Below are 19,378 nucleotides of genomic sequence, written 5' to 3'. Positions count from 1 at the left end.
TGAATTTTGGTTGCCTTTCCCTTCCGCCTGGGTGCACACACTAATTTTTGTTTTTTTTTTAAACTTTTTACTTTGAAATAATTTCAAGCTCTGAGAAGAGTTGTAAGAGCAGTAGACATAGTAAAATGACGCAGCCCCTTTGAAAACAGGCTGTGGCAGCTCCTTTAAAAAGTTGCTGCTACTAAGTCGCTTCATTCGTGTCCAACTCTGTGCGACCCCATAGACGGCAGCCCACCAGGCTCCACCGTCCTTGGGATTCTCCAGGCAAGAACACTGGAGTGGGTTGCCATTTCCTTCTCCAATGCATGAAAGTGAAAAGTGAAACTGAAGTTGCTCAGACGTGTCCGACTCTTTGCGACCCTATGGACTGCAGCCCACCAGGCTCCTCCGTCCATGGGGTTTTCCAGGCAAGAGTACTGGAGTGGGGTGCCATTGCCTTCTCCATTTAAAAAGTTAAGCCCCCATTCACCATCGGACCGGGCAGTTCTACTCCTAGGTATATTCCGCAAGTGAAAACAGGGACTTGAACACGTAGCAGCATTATTCACAGTAGCCAAAGGGGAAAAACAACACAAGCAACCATAATGGACAAGTGGATGAACAAAATGTGGCCTCTGTGTACAACGGATATTAGCCAAGACAAGGACTGACGTTCTGATAAATGCTGCAATGGGAATGAACCTCAAAGACACAATAGTAAGAAAGTAAAAAAAAAAAAAAAGAAACCAGACATATAAATCCACATATTGTATGATTCCATTTGCAGGAACTCCAGAACAGGTAGATTCATAAATGTAGAAAATATAAACCAGTGATGCAGGGAAGATGGACACGCACTGCTTCATGGGTAGCAGGGATTTTTTGGTTGTTGTTGCTGTCGTTTTGGATTTTTGGCCACACCACCTGCCATGTGGGAACTTAGTTCCCTGACCAGGGGCCAAGCCCAAGACCCCAGCAGCGGAGTCTCGGAGTCTGAACCACTGAATGACAGAGGCGGCCTGGAGGTTTTCTTTTGAGATGATGGAAGCGACTTGCAACTAGAGAGAGGTGGTGGGTGCACAGACCCGTGACTCTATTAAATGTCCCTGAATTGTACACTTTTACATGGGCAACTTTATGTCGTGGGAATTTCACCTCGATTTTTAAAAATTGTGCTAAAATTTATGGGATTCTATTTTTTTCTTTCTCTGAACCATTTACGCTAACTAAATAGTTCAGCATGTATCCCCTAAGAACAAAGACAGCTTACATAACTCCAGTAAAATGATCAAATTCAGAAAATTTAATATTATGCCATACTAATATCTAAGCTACAGTCCATAATCAAATTTTGCCAATTTCCCAATGATGTCATTTACAGCAATTTTTCTCCCAGTGCTGGATCCAGGATCACGTAATGTATGAGTTGCCAAGTCTCTTTGCTCTCCTTTAATCTGGAACACTCTCTCAACCTTCAAGTCTTTTTAAAAAATTATTTCTTTTTATTAAAGTATAAATTTACAATTTGTGTTAGCTTCAGGTGTATAGCAAAAGGATTCAGTAATAACACATATATATATACTTTTTCATTATTTTCTATTATAGGTTATTATCAGGTTACTGCAAAAGTAATTAGGGTTTTGCATTGTTAAACTTTTCTGTTTGGTATTGGATTACGTTCTTAAATAAATGTAGTTATGTTATACATCATTTTAATGTGCATTTCTCAATTCATGTTTTTTGCTAATGACTTATTACTAGCTATTTATTTTATATTTATTTTAGACTAGGGAAATGATACTAGACAAAAAGCAAATTGAGAGATTTTCTCGAGTTCAAAATGGGTCATAAAGCACTGGAGACAACTTGCAACATCCACAGTTGGCCTAGGAACTGCTACCAAATGTATAGTGCAGTTGTGGTTCAAGAAGTTTTGCAAAGGAGACAAGAGCCTTGAAGACTAGTAGGGCAGTGACTGCCATGGGAAGTTGACAGTGACCAATTGAGAGGATCATCGAAGCTGATATTCTTAAAACTACAAGAGAAATTGCCAAAGAATTCAGTGTTGACCTTTCTACAGTCATTCAGCATTTGAAATAGCAAATTGGAAAGGTGAAAAGCCTCGATAAGTGGGTGCCTCCTCAGCTGATCACAAGTCAAAAAATCATCCTTTTGAAGTGTCATCTTCTCTTATTCTACAAAACAACTACAAACCATTTTTCGATTGGATTGTGATGTGCGACAAAAAGTGGATTTTACAACAACTGGTGATGACCAGCTCAGTGACTGGATTGAGAAGAAGCTGCAAAGCACTTCCAAAGCCAAACTTGCACCAAAAGAAGGTCCTGGTCACTGTTTGATGGTCTCCTGCCGGTCTGACCCACTACAGCTTTCTGAATCCTGGTGAAACCATTCCATCTGCGAAGTACACTCAGCAAATCGGTGAGATGCACCGAAAACAGCGATGCCTGCAGCCGGCACTGGTCAACAGAGAGGGCCCGATTCTCTCCATCCAACACTCACCGCGCGTAGCACTACCAACGCCTCAAAAGTTGAACAAATCGGCCCACATTCTTGCCTCTTCCGCCACATTCACCTGAACTCTTGCCAACCGACTACCACTTCTTCAGGCATCTCGACAACTTCTTGCAGGGAAATCTCTTTCACAATCAGCAGGAGGCAGAAAATGCTTTCCAAGAGTTCATGGAATCCCGAAGCCCAGATTTTTATGCTCTGGGGAATAAACAAAGTTACTTTTTGTTGGCAAAAATGTGTTGATTGTACTGGCTCCTATTTTGATTGATGAAGATGTGTTTGAGCCTAGTTATAATGATTTAAAATTCACGGTCCAAAACCACAGTGACATTGGCACCGACCTAATACAAGGTGTTGAATACAATCCCTGTGCTAGAGAGTAGGTCCTTGTCGGTTCCCTGTTTTACATGCAGGAGTGTCTGTTCACCCTAAACTTAATCTGTCCCTCCCCGCCTTTCCCCTTTGGTGACTGTAGTTTGTTTTCTAAGTCTGTGAGTCTGTTCCTGTTCTGTACGTTCGTTTGTGTCATGTTCAGATTCCTCATGTTAGTGACACTAGATTGTCTCTGACTCACTTCACTTGGTGTGATAACCATCGATAGCTCCTTTTCTCTGTGTGTGGTCTTTGCCGACAGCGCCATTCCTGAAGCGCCTAGATCTGGGTTTGCAGCTTTTCTCTTGATGTGAGTCTGTCTCACGCTGCCTTGTGACTTGATTCAGGTTGTGCACCTTTGGCAGGAATACCCTGAGGTGATGCTGTCCTTCTCAAGGCACCGTGTCAGTTTGTCCCCTTACTGACAGCATCTCCCTTTTTGATATTTATTTATTTGTTTGCTCTGGGTCTGTAGTTGTTCCATGTGGGAGCTAGTTCCCCGACCAGGGGTCGAACCCGGATCCCCCCTGTATTGGGAGCAGAGTCTCAGCCACTGGGCGCCTGGGACGCCCCTGATGTTCCCCTTAATCACGCGTTTCAGGCACTGTCTGCCAGCGCTCTCCATTCTAAAGCTACCATTTTCCTCTTTGCATTTAATAACACTGTATGGTGTTGTTAGCCTAGAAAAACTACTAATTCACAAAATCATTTTTTGGTGCCAGGTGCTATTTTCCATTCATTCATTCAGTCTCTATTTAGTCTGCATGTGTGCATGCTTAGTTGCTCAGTCATGTCTGATCCCATGGATGTAGCCCACCAGTCTCCTCTGCCCACGGAATTCTCCAGGCAAGAATACTGGAGTAGCTTGCCATGCCCTCCTCCAGGGGATCCCAAGCATCAAACTCGTCTCCTGCGGCTCCTGCTTTGGTAGGTGGACCCTTCACCACTGAGCCACCTGGGAAGCCCCCTGTTTAGTCTAGGGAGAATATAAAGCCATATATATATAATGATTTAAGGTAGTCCCTGCCTTCAAAGAGCTCATTGTTTTGTTGGGGTGACAAGTCTCAAAGTCTCCAAATTCTGGAGGAGTGATTCTGTCCATTATATTAACTACTTCTTTTCTCAATTTTATAGCTGAAAGCATAAAATGCCCTGATACTGGGAAAGACTGAAGGCAGGAGGAGAAGGGGACAACAGAGGATGAGATGGTTGATGGCATCACCAACTCAATGGACATGAGTTTGAGCAAGCTCCGGAAGATGGTGAAAGACAGGGAACCCTGGTGTGCTGCAGTCCATGGGGTCACAAAGAGTCAGACACGACTGAGCGACTGAACAACAAGCTGAAAGCAAGAGAGACCTGCATGAAAACCAAGGACGGATATATAGTCCGGATGGCCATGAAAACCAAGCACTTGTTGAACCTCTTCCAAACAGTAGGACTGTTTGGTTTAGAATATTCCACTAGATTGAGCGAAGAACTGAAATAATCTTAAACAGGCCAACGCACAGAGTTTTATTGTAAAAACCGTCTCAATATTGTGTGCTTTTAAAATGATCAATACTTTTTCTTTAATATTTTTAGTGGACTGATTCTTTGACCTGTTGGAATAAAACTTCAAAGGAACTGAGAGTCTAGTGAGTCCCACCGAGAGGTGGGTTAAAGGGCTGCCTCATGCCTATAAGCAGACTTATTTTCTCCTCATTTCCCCCATGGGACTCATCTTTCTCGTCTTCCACGTGCATTGTCTCAAGGAGGACACTGACAAAAACACGTTTCTTGTGCTTCTTGCAAGTACTTCTCACACTGTGGTACTTTGTTCCTCTTGAGGGCTAGAAACACGATGATACCTTGTAGAGTTAAATAACAATATATATATGGCTCAGATATTTGAGAGTTCCCACTCTATTATTTGCTTGATTTTCATAATTTCAGATCAATTTTACTATAAAATTACCTATTTTACTGCATAATATATATGTATGTGTGCGTATATAGATAAATCACTTAACAGAATGGAGGCTCAGTGGCTAACGATTGGACAGCAGCTTGGAATAAATGCACTGGTCAGTCATGCTTTCCATGACTTTTTCTAGAAAAGGGCACAACAACCACCTCGTACCTGACAAAAGAGACAAGTAAACAGCCCAGAGAAGGGAGGGGTCAATGGGCATTTTAAGTCACCACTTTTCAAATGTAAAAAATGTTTATTTGCTCTCAACCTGCCTTCGCATAGCTCTGGTTACATTTCTAAATCTGTCAGCTTTGATGTCGTTTTGAAAGCAGCCCTTATTTTGTACTATTAAAGTCCTATATACTCACCATAGAAAAGGTAGAATACAGCACAATAAAAGAAACAAATCACTCACCGTTCCCATCCAGAAATCATCTCGTAGGGACCCCCACGGCGGTCCAGGGGTTAGGGCCCCAGAATCGCTGCCTGGGAAACTAAGATCCCACAGGCCCCACGGTGCGGGGGGCGGGGCGGGGGGACCAGGAATAATCTCACGGGAGTGACTGCAGGGGTGACGGGCGGGGCGGGGGGACCAGGGATAATCTCACGGGAGTGACTGCAGGGGTGAAACTTTTAAGGCACATTGTGTTCTCTTTCTATGTGAAAGACACGTGTGTGTGCAAAACCCATGAAAAGCGAAAGCTCATCTCTCCACCCTCCCATCCTTCTCCCACCAGAACTCGTGCAGGTCCTCGGAGGCCCAGTCAGGGAGCAAGGGCATCTTTCCCTACCCTCGATTCCCAGTATACAAATAGGGACTGTTCCGACTGGCCTCCCCAGCCCCACCTCTCACTCAGGATGGTCTAAGCCTCTGTGCTCCCAGTGCAGGGGTCCCGGGTTCGACCCCTGGTCAGGGAACTGGATCCCACCTGCCGCAGGTAGAGAGACCACATGCTGCAACTAAGCCCTGGCAAAGCCAAAGAAACAAACATTTGGGGGAAAAAAAAGCAGTCACCACCTTCAAGGCTCTCCCAGCAAAGGAGACACTGTTGGTTAGCCCTGATCACACACTTGGCAGGCCACATGTGGTCCCTCTGTCTGTCAAACGAAGCTGCCTGTCCAGGCCTTTCCAACCTCGTGGTACCTGACACCGGGAGCCAGGCAGCCAGAGGGCGTGGAGGCCTGAGGTCACACCCAGGCCCGGGCCTGCTGCAGTGGCAGCAGCAAGGCTCTCTCTGTTCCCAGACAGCCTTCCGGTGGCCTTGGGCTGGCAGAAGCTGGGGCTTTGCCCTCCGTACGGAAGATGGGCAGAAAGTCTGGGCAGTCTCTGGGCCTGGCACACAGCCCCAAAGGACACACAGATGTCTTTGTGGTGGGTGCCAGGGCCAAACCATGCCATGGAGAGCCATGTGATGGCTTTTAGGGAAAAAAAAAAAAAAGAGAGGCATCTTTCCTTTCAAAGGAAAACCCGTGTTTCAGAACCCCTAGGGAGTAAACAGCCAACAACACGAAATCATTATCCTCTGTCCCTCTGGGACTGGGGGTGAGCTTGCAAGGTTCCCAAGGAACGCATGTGACTTTTTTCTCTAAGGCATGATTCATTCCAGAAAAGTCCGCTTTGTTCTCCGAGTGACAGAGTTAGAGTCAGTACCTTAAACATATACCGGAGCAGTGTCCCCTCTTATCACAAAACAGAAGGCACCCAACTCTACAAGACTCTTTGAAAGAGGAAGGGATACGGGGTTCCGGGTTTTGGGAACGTTATTACTATCTCAGATTGTGGAGAGATCCATTTTAGGTACACATCTCTATTTTACATTAAAATCTGCTTTCGCGTGGGGCATGCCTTGAAGTCTGTTGTGGCAACCCCGACGGCAGCGCCCAGGGACTCTGGATTTGCAGGAAGGACCCAGGTCCGCATGGAGCGGTAGGCAGCCCTCTACAAAGAACCCGCCTGCCAGTGCAGGAGACACAAGAGACTCGGGTTCGATCCCTGGGCCGGGAAGATCCCCTGAAGTGGGAAACGGCAGCCCACTCCAGTTTTCTTGCCTGGAGAATCCCACAGACGGAGGAGCCTGGCAGGCTACATACAGTCCGTGGGGTTTCAGAGAGTCAGACACGCACGCAGTCCCCAGGTGGGCAGGACGCAGCCCTCCTCTCAGAGGCCAGCAGGTGCCACCAGCCACTGGGCACCTGCACGGACCCCTTCAGGCTAACCTTCAGCAGCAGGGGCTCAGGCCTTGCTGCCAGCAGAGACCACGCCGCAGACAGTCCGGCAGGCAGGCCCCTTCCCGCCCCTCCCAGCGCGCATGCGCTCTCCCACTCTCGGAAGCAGCCCCGTCTCTCCAGCCTAACGCTGTCCTCCCAGCCGCCCCCTGCTTGTGGCCCTTTAGAAAAGCCCACGGGCCCTTTTCACAGCGAGCTCACATCACAGATTGCAGGCAGGTACACGAGGAGGAAGAAGACCCACAGACACGGGAAAGAAGATTTTTTTTTTTTTTAACCATCATCAAATTACAGAATGGCTCTTGTGAGGATTCAAAAGGGTTTATAGAGGAAAAGTATCCAATCCGAGGAGACAAGAGAAACGGTAGAATTGCAAGGTTGTGATACGGGCTGAGCCAAGCTGAAATGTCTTCGCCACCCCTTTATGGTCCCACACGAGGGGTTAACGCAGAGCCCTCTACAGAAAACATGATGCAAACCACGTCTATGATAAATTGTCTAGCAGCCACATTTTAAAAAGTAAAAAGGAACAGGTAAAATCCACCTTAATGGCATATTTTTAGCCCAATATTATACCTTCAACTTGGAATCAATATAAAAAATTATTGAGACCATTTACCATCTTTTTTTTTCACTAAGTTTTATGGTCATTTTTATGTAGTCATACACAACAAGACCAGATATGTTCAGGTTCCACGGGCTTAATGGTCATGGTCATCTTTTCTTCACGGAGACTCTGAAACCTGGTGTGGATTTTACACTGAGAGCGTGTCCCGGTTCAGACCAGCCGCGTCTGGATAGTGGCTGGCATACCAGACAGCCTTGGTCTAAGGAGTCTGATTTTATTTCTCCTCTCTGCTGGATGAGGACCAGCACCACTCGCATTGTCCAGGGAGGGGACTGAGGCACAGAGCTGATAGTGGCCTGTCACGGGATCAGCAGCAACAGTGGTTTGGTCCTTGAACAGGGTCCTGTTTGAGCCCTGATTTTGCCACTTCTGATTTCTGTGACCTCTGGCAGGCTGTTTCAAGTCTCCTAGGCTCAATTTCCCTACAACTGAAGTAAAAGAGAAAAAATAACTCCTACTCTTAGAGTGCAAGGATTAGAGAGCATGTTTGCAAAGGACTCTCAAGTGGCTGGCACATAGAAAACGGTCAATAAATGTTGGCGATTCTGATAGCAATGGACCAGGCAGAACCTCTCCACTGGGGGTAAGTAACTCACGGCTTCCCTGGCTCTATAAGCCTGAATGGGCCTCTCCTTTGTCGACCTGCCCTCAGCACCTCATGCACCTGTTTGCCCCCAGCAGACCCTGGCTGCCCTGCCTGCTGGTACCTTCGTCCCTGGCAGCTCCCTGTCCCTCCCCTGGGGCCCAGGAATCCCTCCCCACCACCCCATTTTTTCCCCTGTGAGACCTGTTTTCTCCTGAGTGACTGTGAGGCCCATGGAACCTCAATGTATCTGGTCTCGTTGTGTAAGACTGCATAAAAACGACCATAAAACAGTGGCTTAGAATAACTTTTATTGTGCTCACAAATCTGCAAACGTGGGCATAAATCCAGCTGCCAAATTTGAGAGGTGTTTGTATTGCCTGTTCAGTGCCAGGCACTCTGCAGATTCTGTGGACGTGGAAACACAAGGCCTCCCCTGGACATGCCTGCCACCTCCGCTCCCGACAGCCATTCTACAAAACTCCTCAGGGAGCTCAGGACTCAGAGATTCTGGGTCTGTTTGCGGGGAGGAGTTTTTAATCCAGGTAGCCCCGTCAGCACTTCCCGGGCTCGGGAAGCCCAGGGTGAGGCTGAGAGGACCGCTGTGTAGGGAGGCTTTGGGTAGGACCTCTGTGTCAGAAATGGACCACCAGGAATTCCCACTAAGTATTTTCATTACTAGAGCTGAAAACTTTTTTTTCCAGTGGTTTAAAATTTTTTTTAATTGAAATACAGTCGATTTACAATGTTGTGCTGGCTTCAGATGTATAGCAAAATGACTCATTTATACATAAATGAAAAAGTGAAGCTGTTAGTCACTCAGTCATGTCCAACTCTTTGCAATCCCATGGACTGTAGCCCATAGGCTCTTAAGTTCCTGGAATTCTCCAGGCAAGAATCCTGGAGCGGGTGAAGTGAAGTGAAAGTCGCTCAGTCATGTCCAGCTCTTTGCGACCCTGTGGACTATACAGTCCATGGAATTCTCTAGGCAAGAACACTGGAGTGGGCAGCCTTTTCTTTCTCCAGGGGATCTTCCGGACCCAGGGATCAAACCTGGGTCTCCTGCATTGCAGGCAGACTCTTTACCAACTGAGCCACCAGGGAAGCCCTTATACATATATACATAGCCACATGTATTCATTTTTACATTATCTTCCATTATAGTTTATTATAAGACATTGAGTAGAGTTCCCTGTGCTATAGAGGAGGTCCTTGCTGTTTACTTATTTTATATATAGCAGTGTATGTTAATCCCAAACTCCTAATTTATCCTCCCCCTCTCCCCCTTGATAACCATGAGCTGGTTTTTATGTCTGTGAGTCTATTTCTGTTTTGTAAAGAAGTTCATTTGCATTGTTGGGATTTTTTTAACTTAAGAAAACTTCACTGTGTTGTTGAGAGAGAAAACCCTAAGAGTTCTCATCCTATATAAAACAATACACAGCAAGAGAACTACAGACTGTGATGAGCTCTGTGAAAGAGGCAAGAGGGTGTTAAAGAGAGACTGAGGGAGGGAAGGCTTCCCGGGAGAGGGGACATCTTTAGGAGACACAGAACCAGAGAATCATCCAGCAAAGTGAGGAGCTGTAAGAAGACCCACTAAGGTTGAAGAAAAGTAAGAGCAGACACCTGGAAAAGGAAAAGGGCTTGTATGTCCAAGCAAGAGAAAGAAGCAACCGAGCCAAAGGCAGCTGGGGAGAGCGGGAGGGAGGTGTCGGTCTGAGAGCAGGGTGTCTGTGGTTGGGTTGGGTACCGTGACTGGTGCTGCCAAGACAAAGCTGTGATGGGAGATGGATGCTGCGGACGGGGAACAAGTTACTGACAGGTCAGGGAACTAAGAGACCCTGAGGTGTATTGAAATGACCCAGAAGAGGGACAGGAGTCAGATGCAGAGGAAGACAGTAAGCTGAGAGAGTAGATCCTCAGTGAATCGAGTGCAGCAGGAAGGCAGCAGGTTGACGGCTGTGTGGAGAGATGCTACGGAGCGGAGTGATGCTGTCCCGACCTTCCAAAGCCATTCAGGTCTTAGAGAAAGGAGGCAGGTTGGTTCGGCCAAAGCCCTGGAGAGCAAAGTGAAAGTGAAAGTCATTCAGTCGTGTCTGACTCTTTGCAACACCATGGACAGTCCATGGAGCTCTCCAGGCCAGAATACTGGAGTGGGTAGCCTTTCCCTTCTCCAGGGGATCTTCCCAACCCAGGGATCGAACCCAGGTCTCCCACATTGCGGGCAGATTCTTTACCAGCTGAGCCACAAGGGAAGCTCTCTGGGGAGCCAGAAAGTGAAAGTGAAGTCGATCAGTTGTGTCCAACTCTTTGTGACCCTATGGACTGTAGCCTACCAGGCTCCTCTGTCCATGGGATTTTCCAGGCAATAGTACTGGAGTGGGGTGCCATTTCCTTCTGCTGGGGATCTTCCCAACCCAGGGATTGAACCCGGGTCTCCTGCATTGTAGACAGACGCTTTCCCGTCTGAGCCCCCAGGGAAGTCTGGGGAGCCAAGTGAACATCTGTTCCTTTCCCTGGCCCAAAGGATATTGTTTTCAACTCTTCAAAACGGTCTGGAACGACAGGACCCAACCTAGAAGCGTGGGGCTCTGTGTATGGGTCTAGCCCAGGGAAGGGGTTGTGGGGATTTTCTGTTTTGACTGATATACTTGTGTTTTGTTTGTTTGAACAAGGAATGTCTGTGCATGATATGTGCATTTTTAAAACAATGAAAACATTTTTAAAACAATTCACGGGGAGAAAGCCAACATAAAGTCTATACCACCCCCACCCAGTAAAGAATCTGCCTGCAATGCAGGAGACCCAGGTTCAATCCCTGGGTCAGGAAGATCCCCTGGAGGAGGGCATGGCAACCCACTCCAGTATTCTTGCCTGGAGAATCCCATGGACAGTGGAGCCTGGCGGGCTACAGTCTATAGGGAAGCAAAGAGTTGGACACCACTGAGGGACTAACACTTTCCCTTTCTTTCACTCCTAACTGAAGAATTTTCACAGGCTATAGTAGCTCTCAGGGTGTACGGTTTGCAGGCCGTTTCCCCAGACCCCCTGAAATCAGCCACTGGACGTCTCTGATGGAGGAGCTGGGCTCAGCTCCGGGTCACTCTTCTAGCATCAGAAACGAGCAGTAAGAAAGCAGAACGGGTCCAGAGGGTTTGCTGGAACTGATGCGGCAAGTTCAAGACAGTCTCAAATATTAAAAGAAGGTGTCCTTATCAATCTGTCATCTGAAAGCTTGTCTTGACAGGATTAACGAGAATTATCTTTTGATAATTGCCAAAGAGAGTTCACAAAATGTAGGAGGCTTCCAAGTCAGTCTCTATTAAAGTGCTGTATCATGGGGTGTTTGTTTCTCCTCAGGCCCTGGTCTGCCCTCCTTTCTGGGGCGATCCCTCAGTTAGTTCCCGGAGAACATTCCAGAAGAAGAACATTCAGTTCCCTCAGAATCTCTAAGGAGCCCCTGGGTGGAGTCTGTGGCATCAGGCGGTGCCGTCCTCGCCTCCAGGGGTTCCGGGCTCTCTGGGAGCTCTGCTGCACCGCACTCCAGGGCACCAGCTTTACCAGCCCCCTCTCGGCCTCCCCCCACCATAAGGGATCCAGGTCTCGCTGCGTGGCACCCAGGAATCCACACACATTGAACAGGACTCCCTAGGTAATTTTTTCCGCCTCATAAAGTTTGAGAAATATTGACCTAGGGGCTTGACTGAGGTTGTGAAGGGTCATTTCAGAGACATAACATCCGCTCGTGAAATAAATACGCTCCCTTTTTCTTGGGCTTCTAGCTTGACGGATGCCATTCATGAAATCAAAAGGTAGACTTAATACATAGAAAGATGGAACGGAAGTTGTCAGGCCAGTGCACTGTTGCATTGTCAGTGAACTTAGTTTTTTTAACGCATTTATTTTTACTTATCCGCTGCACTGGGTGTTAGTTGCAGCACGTGGGATCTAGTTCCCTGACCGGGGATCCAACCCCGGCCCCCTGCACTGGGAGCTCGGAGTCTTAGCCACTGGGCCACCAGGGACGTTCTAGACGAGGTTTTTAAATAGGCTAAACCAAAAGGCGGGCTTTCCAGGTGACACAAGTGGCAAAGAACCCGCCTGCCGATGCAGGAGAGACACAGGGCCACAGGTGTAATCCCTGGGGCGGGAAGACCCTCTGGGGAAGGGCCTGGCAACAGGGCCACAGGTGTAATCCCTGGGGCGGGAAGGCCCTCTTCGGAAGGGCCTGGCAACAGGGCCACAGGTGTAATCCCTGGGGCGGGAAGGCCCTCTAGGGAAGGGCCTGGCAACAGGGCCACAGGTGTAATCCCTGGGGCGGGAAGGCCCTCTGCGGAAGGGCCTGGCAACCCACTCTAGAGTCCATGCCTGGAGAATCCCATGGACAGAGGGCTCGGGTGGGCTACGGTCCATAGGGTCTCAAAGAGTCGTACACAACTGAAGCGACTTAGCACACACGAAAACCAAACAACACAACCTATCTGTTATACTGAGTTTTGCACGAATTTGTGAATTTTCAAAGTTTTTTCTTTAAATCAAGTTGAGAAAAGTCATCTCTCAACCCCCTGAATGTTTTGAACCTTTGCATTTCAACTTTAGGCCTCATACCCAGTCTTACAGTCCCGCGGCTAAACATGGAAAACAATGCCAGATGCCCTCCTGAACCCAAACTCGGACTCTCCGGCCTTCCTTAAATAACCCAGGAAACCCAGGCGCACAGGGCAGAGTCAGACGGCCACTGTTCCTGAGCCTTGTTTGTGGAGCAAATGGAAAGACTCATTTCATGTTTTATGACATTTCAGAATCGATTTACAACTGCCTACTCCTTCTGAGTCTGGATTTTCCTTTGAAATAAAAAACACTGTAATAAAAAATAATAGGAACATTGAATTGGAAAAATGGTAATGGTACAAAAATAGTATAAAAATAAAATAAAATCATACCATTGTTCTTTAAGATTCATTCAATATTCACTTAAAAAAACAATTAGAATCCAGGCAAGGTTCTAGGCCCTGGACCACAGCAGTAAACTGAGCAAGCATCCTTGGTCTCAGGGAGCTTCTATTCTAGTTGGGAAAAAGACAAAGAAACAAATATATCAAGTGTCGTGTGGTGAGAGATGCAATGAAGAAGAATAAAGCAGGTTTGGCAGTAGAGAGGGCTTCCCAGGTGGCACTCGTGGTTAAGAACCTGCCAGCCAGTGCAAGAGACTAAGATAGCAGGTTCGATCCCTGGGTCGGGAAGACCCCCTTGGAGGAGGGTACAGCAACCCACCCCGGTATTCACGCCTGGAGAATCCCATGGACAGAAGTGCCTGGTGGGCTACAGTCCATGGGGTCGCAAAGAGTCAGACACGACTGAAGTGACTTAGCACGCATGCATGCATGGGGTAGAAAGTGGGGCAGGGTGTGGGGCAAGGTTCCTGCTTTTGGGTGGACCAGGCAAGACATCTGAGCAGAGACCAGAGAGGAGTGCAGGAGTGAGGCAGGGCGGAGCCTGGGGTGGGGACAGGGCAGCAGGAGCAGAGAGAGCAGGGGGCAAAGAAGCAGGAGATGGCTCAGAAGGCTGGCAGAGAATGCCACGTCACACGGGACTGTGTCGATGTCAGGTCAGATTCTGCTCAGAGGCGGGAGGCCACTGCAGGGCTTGGGGCAGAGCCACCAGCTGATCTGACTCAGAATCTGTAGGTGCAAACGGTCGGAGGCTGCGGGTGGAAGCAGAGGGGTTTATGATGCGGGTGCGCCGCTGGCTGCTGGCTGCAGGGGTGGCGGGGAGGTGGCGGGGGATGTCCCCGTCTTGCTTCCTCTTGGCTGTCAACTGAGAGCTTTAAGATTCTCCCACAAAGACATGACAAGCGGCAAGTCCAAGTTCATGAGCCCCATCTCAGTTCAGGCGTGTATTCGCTCAGTTCTGCTCGCCACTAGTCCTTCCTAGAGCAAAAGTCTCCAGGTTAGCTATACGTCAACAAAAATTCATTTAAAACTTTTAAAAATAAATAAATACCATTTCCAGGTGCACACACACATACACACACACACACACACACACACACACACAGTCTCCAGGTTGTAGGGGCCACAGGGCCCTAACCAGATGATTCCATCCTTACCAGGGAACAAAATGTCACACCCTAAGACCTTTCAGTGCAAAGATTCTATGATCTCTCTGCTTCAGACATTCCTTGAGCTTTCTAAGGCAAATTCTCCTTGCTCCTGGAGACAATACCCTTAAAGGGCAGACAATTTATGAATATTCAAAAGAACAGAGTACTCAGCTTAGGAAGCTGGTTTACCTATAGTGTTATTGACTATGGCATATGGGAGGAAAGCTTTTCCTAAAATCCCACATCAACATATTTGCAAAGGCTGATAAATGTAACGGGAGCCCTCCCAGGGATGCTCCATTGTGAAAGCAGGCCCTTGAAGACTGCTGCAAGGAAGTAATCTCGTGGTGGAGCTTGATGCATAGAGAGGCCACACCGGTGTGTGGTGTGTGTGCTCAGTCATGTCTGACTCTTTCGTGACCACATGGACAGAGGCCCACCAGGCTCCATGGGATTCTCCAGGCGAGAATACTGGAGTGGGTTGACATCTCCTTCTCCAGGGGATCTTTCCTATCTGGGGATGGAACTCGGGTCTCCTACATCGCAGGCAGATTCCTTACCACTGAACCATCTGGAAAGCCCCAACGCAGGGCCAAGGGAGAGCAGAAGAGATGCCTCGTGTATACCCTTAGGCAGCTGCCCACCTTCTCCACCTCCTTCCTTTATTCATTCACCAACTCATGTACTGACCCATCCATTCATCCATCAGATTTATTCCATCCCTACCGTGTGCCAGGCATATGCTGAGCACTGGGACACAGAGACTTAAAAGCAAAAACCAGACAATTCCTACTTGGAAGGAATTCGCACAGTTGGAGCCCCAGGTTTCATTCCTCACCCAACAGGTGGAGGGGCTGCGATGCCCAGAAAAAAGGTGGGCTCCCGCAGGCTCCTACAGTCTCCGGACCTGCCTCCAGCCCCTCACCCCCTTTTCATGAGCTTTTCACTCTAAACCCATGGATTTATCTCTGAAATATTCAAGCACAGGGCAGTTTCAATTTTAATTCTTGAATTGATGGATTTAATTCTTTTTTTTTTAGTACTCAGAATTTTTTATTAAAAAATTTTTTTTCAGGGTGATGATGGCTCAGCCCATCTGACTTGTGAGAAGCGCTGGATTAAATCATTTGCTTTTGTTTTCCCTTAACATTTTCTTACAAAAGTTTTCAGGCATCCAAGAATGTTAAAAGCCTAGAATATTCCATCTTGATTTACCAGTTGTTAGTATTTTGCCATACTTTGTGTATACTTAACAAAAATTAAGAGTAATCCATAATATGATACAATATCCTGTGCATATGAAAAGGCACATATATTTCTGGACAGTGAAAATTAACACAACATTGTAAATTAACTGCACTTCAATAAAACTTACAAAAACAAACAAAACTAGGTGAAAAGAACTTTCTGACCCAGAGTCTGGGCCCCGGAAGGCAGTTTTTGTATTCAAGAGTTTAAAGTAATTTTTAAGTGCTCATCATGTAAATGTGAAGAGACATAAATTCAGGATATGAATGTATACATATAAAATGATCCCTATTTGGGAAAAATAATATATTTAATCATAAACATATACATGGAGAGAAAATACTGGGAAGAAAGTCAACTATATGTTTCCTTGGTGATCTCAGGATTGTGGATTTACAGGAGAACTTTATGTTTTCTCCATTATTATTTTCCAAATCTCCTATGCTGAGTGTGTGTTACTTCTATTGTCATTCAAATGTAGCTTTTTGAAAATCAGGTTTAAATTATTGCTTCCCTTTGCATAGTGCCGTTTACTCAAACTTCAAAAATGCTGCACAGAAACCTTTAGAAAGGGGCTGCTAAGTCCCACTGAATTCTCCACGACAATCATAAGCCCATCTTCATGTTAGAGATAAGCAACTGAGCTTTCTGAGAACCCCAGAGAGTCAGAATAAGAACTGGGCTCAGTGCCAGAGGGGAAGGTGTAGACGGATCGCCCTAGGGGGCTTGTGAAAACACAGATTGCAAATACGGCTGAGGCAGGACCACACAGGAGAAGCAGGGCCTGGGGGCAGAGACCCGTGTCAGGAGCCCCGCTCCAAGATGCGCCTCGGTGTCCTCACCTGGACATCAGGAAGATTCGTTTCTGCCTCGTGGGGTGGTTATGAAGGTCAAACAGGAAGCTCACGTCTATGGGCTTCCCAGACTGCAGTGGTGAAGAACCCGCCTGCCAATGCAGGAGACACAAGAGACGAAGAATCGATCCTCGAGTCGAGAAGATTCCCTGGAGCAGGAAATGGCAACCCACTCCAGTATTCTTGCCTGGAGAATCCCAAGGACAGAGGAGCCTGTCCGGCTGCAGTCCACGGGGTCGCAAAGAATCGGACACGACTGAACGACCGAGCACACGCACGCACGCAGGGCACCTGGCACAGGGCGTGGTCCTCGGGCACACTCCACGATTGTGAGATCTTTCTCACCACTCCGGGCTTGCTCCCCGGGTTACAGCATCCTCACGCCTCAATGCCCGCCAGCCTTACTGGAAACTCTCAAAGCCTCTCTTATTCAAAGTGCCCGGAGCACAGTCTCCACCCACCCACACGTAGATGTAAATGTTGTCTAAGGGGCCTCTGTTTGCAGGAAAGCTTGGGAAAATACTAGATCTTTCTTTGCTGCAGAAACTTACTTGGCACTTTTTTTTTTTTTTTAAAGGTAAGGGGATCTTTGGTTGAAATGTTTGCTTGGGGGCTAAGAATTAAAATATGTTCCTGAACCCACCAAAATCATTTTCTGTGACAATCTCAGTCTTGAAAAGGAGTGCCAGGAACCTTGGAGAAAGAAGACAGACTTGTGGGTTTTTTGTTTGTTTCGCAGATGCTTCAAGGGGTTTCCTCTGACACAGATGGAAGAAGAGGGTGATGACAGGGAGCACAGGCGGGGACGGGGGTGCAGGGAGGGGTAAAGAAGACCCAAGGGAGAGGTATCATTTATGCGCAAGCTCCCTGCTCCCTGGGCTGTCCGGTCAGAGCCAAGGCTGGGGGTCACACATGCGCGGGGAAACCCAGCAAGGAGGAAAGCGTCTTAGAATGGGAGCCATCTGAGTCTTATGTCCCCCTTTTTGCTCTATAGGGATGGAATTGCCCTAGGTGAAATAGATAACCAGTGCAAGTTCGATGCATAAAGCAGGGCCCCCAAAGCCAGTGCACTGGGTCAACCCAGAGGGATGGAGTGGGGAGGGAGGTGGGAGGGGGTTCAGGACGGGGCAGGGGAAGGGGGACACATGTGTACCCACGGCTGATTTGTGTCAATGTATGGCAGAAACCATCACAGTATTGTAATTATCCTCCAATTAAACTATGTTAATTAAATGCATTTTTTAAAAAAAAGGATGGATGGGGAGGGGAAGGTGGGGCGCTGCCTCCTCGTGGCTCCTGGACCGCCCACCTGGGCAGGTGCTGGGCTGGAGCCCAGTGTGTCTCTCAGCCCTTGCTGTCTCCAGGGTGACTGCACGGCTTAATTACACAGTCAGATTGTTGGCTCCGTCTAGACAGCGAGGGTGGCGAAGGCTGAGATGGAGACAAGGAAGAGCAAGGGGACTCAGGAGGTCTCTGAGGCATCCAGGCGCCGTTTTCTGGGCCCCCTCCAGGTGGGAGCGGGCCGCTGGCCTCCTCTGCTCCTGGACGCACACACAGGGCCTGGCTTCAGGGACGTCCTAGTCTGGCCCTAGTTAGTTTTGCTCCAGTGAGTGGCATCAGGGAGCCCTGAATTCTCTCCGAGGCACCGCCCCCCGGGCAGACAGGTCACCCACCCCCACTGAAAGCACAAAGGCTGCAGAGAGCCGGCGGTGGTGGGGGGGGCGCGGGGGCCAGGGAACACAGGACAGGCAGCATCAGCGCTCCGGCCCAGGTGCCCTTACGGGACCACCGGGACCACCAGGGCAGTCTGGGGAGGATAACTTTTTTCTATGATACATGGTTTATTTGCTCTTTTTATATTATTATGGAGATATTGGAGATACAAAGTAAATAAGTCACAGTTATCAAAGACAATAACATCATTATCTTGGTATTTATGATTCCAGATATTTTTAATATGACAATGTACATTTTTTTAAAGCAGGTTTTTTTTTTTTTTTTTTAATTTTTGGGAAGGATAACTGAATAGCATCATTTTAGGGGACCTCCCTGGCAGTCCAATGGTTAAGACTCAGCTTCCAATGCAAGGGGCGAGAGTTCGATCCCTGGTCAGGGAGCTGAGATCCCACAAGCCATGTGGCACAGCCAAGAAAATATTTTAAAAAACAATAATCACAACCTCATTTTACAACAGGAAACAAGGAGGAGAGATTAAGTGTCTGGCCCCAAACACACAGAAAGTAACATACAGAATGACATAGAGGGCTTCTCTCGTGGTCCAGTGGTTAAGAGTCCACCTTGCAACGCAGGGACACTGGTTCGATCCCTGGTCAGGGAAGGTCCCACGCGCCGCGGAGATACTAGGCTTGGGCATCACAACTACTGAGCCAGTGCTCTAGAGCCCAGGAGAAACACTGAGCCCACGGGCCACAACGCTTGAAACCTGAGCACCCTAGAGCCTGTGCTCCAGAATGAGAGGAGCCACCGCAGCGAGAAGCCCACATGCTGCAGCTGGAGAGTAGCCCTCACTCATCAACTGGAGAAAGTCGTTGTACAGCAACGAAGACCCAGCACAGCCAATAAATAAATAAATGAAATTTAAAAAAGAGTAACGTTGAGGCAGCCAAGTATGCAGTGTGAGTAAATAATATGATATCTAATAAAGAATAGATTAATCTTGCCCAATTTCATATGAAAGTGAAAGTGAAGTCGCTCAGTCATGTCCGACTCTTTGAGGCCCCATGGACTGTAGCCCACCAGGCTCCCCCATCCATGGATTTCTCCAGGCAAGAGTACTGGAGTGGGTTGCCATTTCCTTCTCCATGGGATCTTCCTGACCTAGGGATCGAACCCAGGTCTCCCGCATTGTAGGCAGACGCTTTACCGTCTGAGC

This window comes from Bos indicus, chromosome 27, assembly GCF_029378745.1.
Source record: "Bos indicus isolate NIAB-ARS_2022 breed Sahiwal x Tharparkar chromosome 27, NIAB-ARS_B.indTharparkar_mat_pri_1.0, whole genome shotgun sequence".
NCBI classification, from domain to species: Eukaryota; Metazoa; Chordata; class Mammalia; order Artiodactyla; family Bovidae; genus Bos; species Bos indicus.
Note: the sequence above shows the minus strand (reverse complement) of the source record.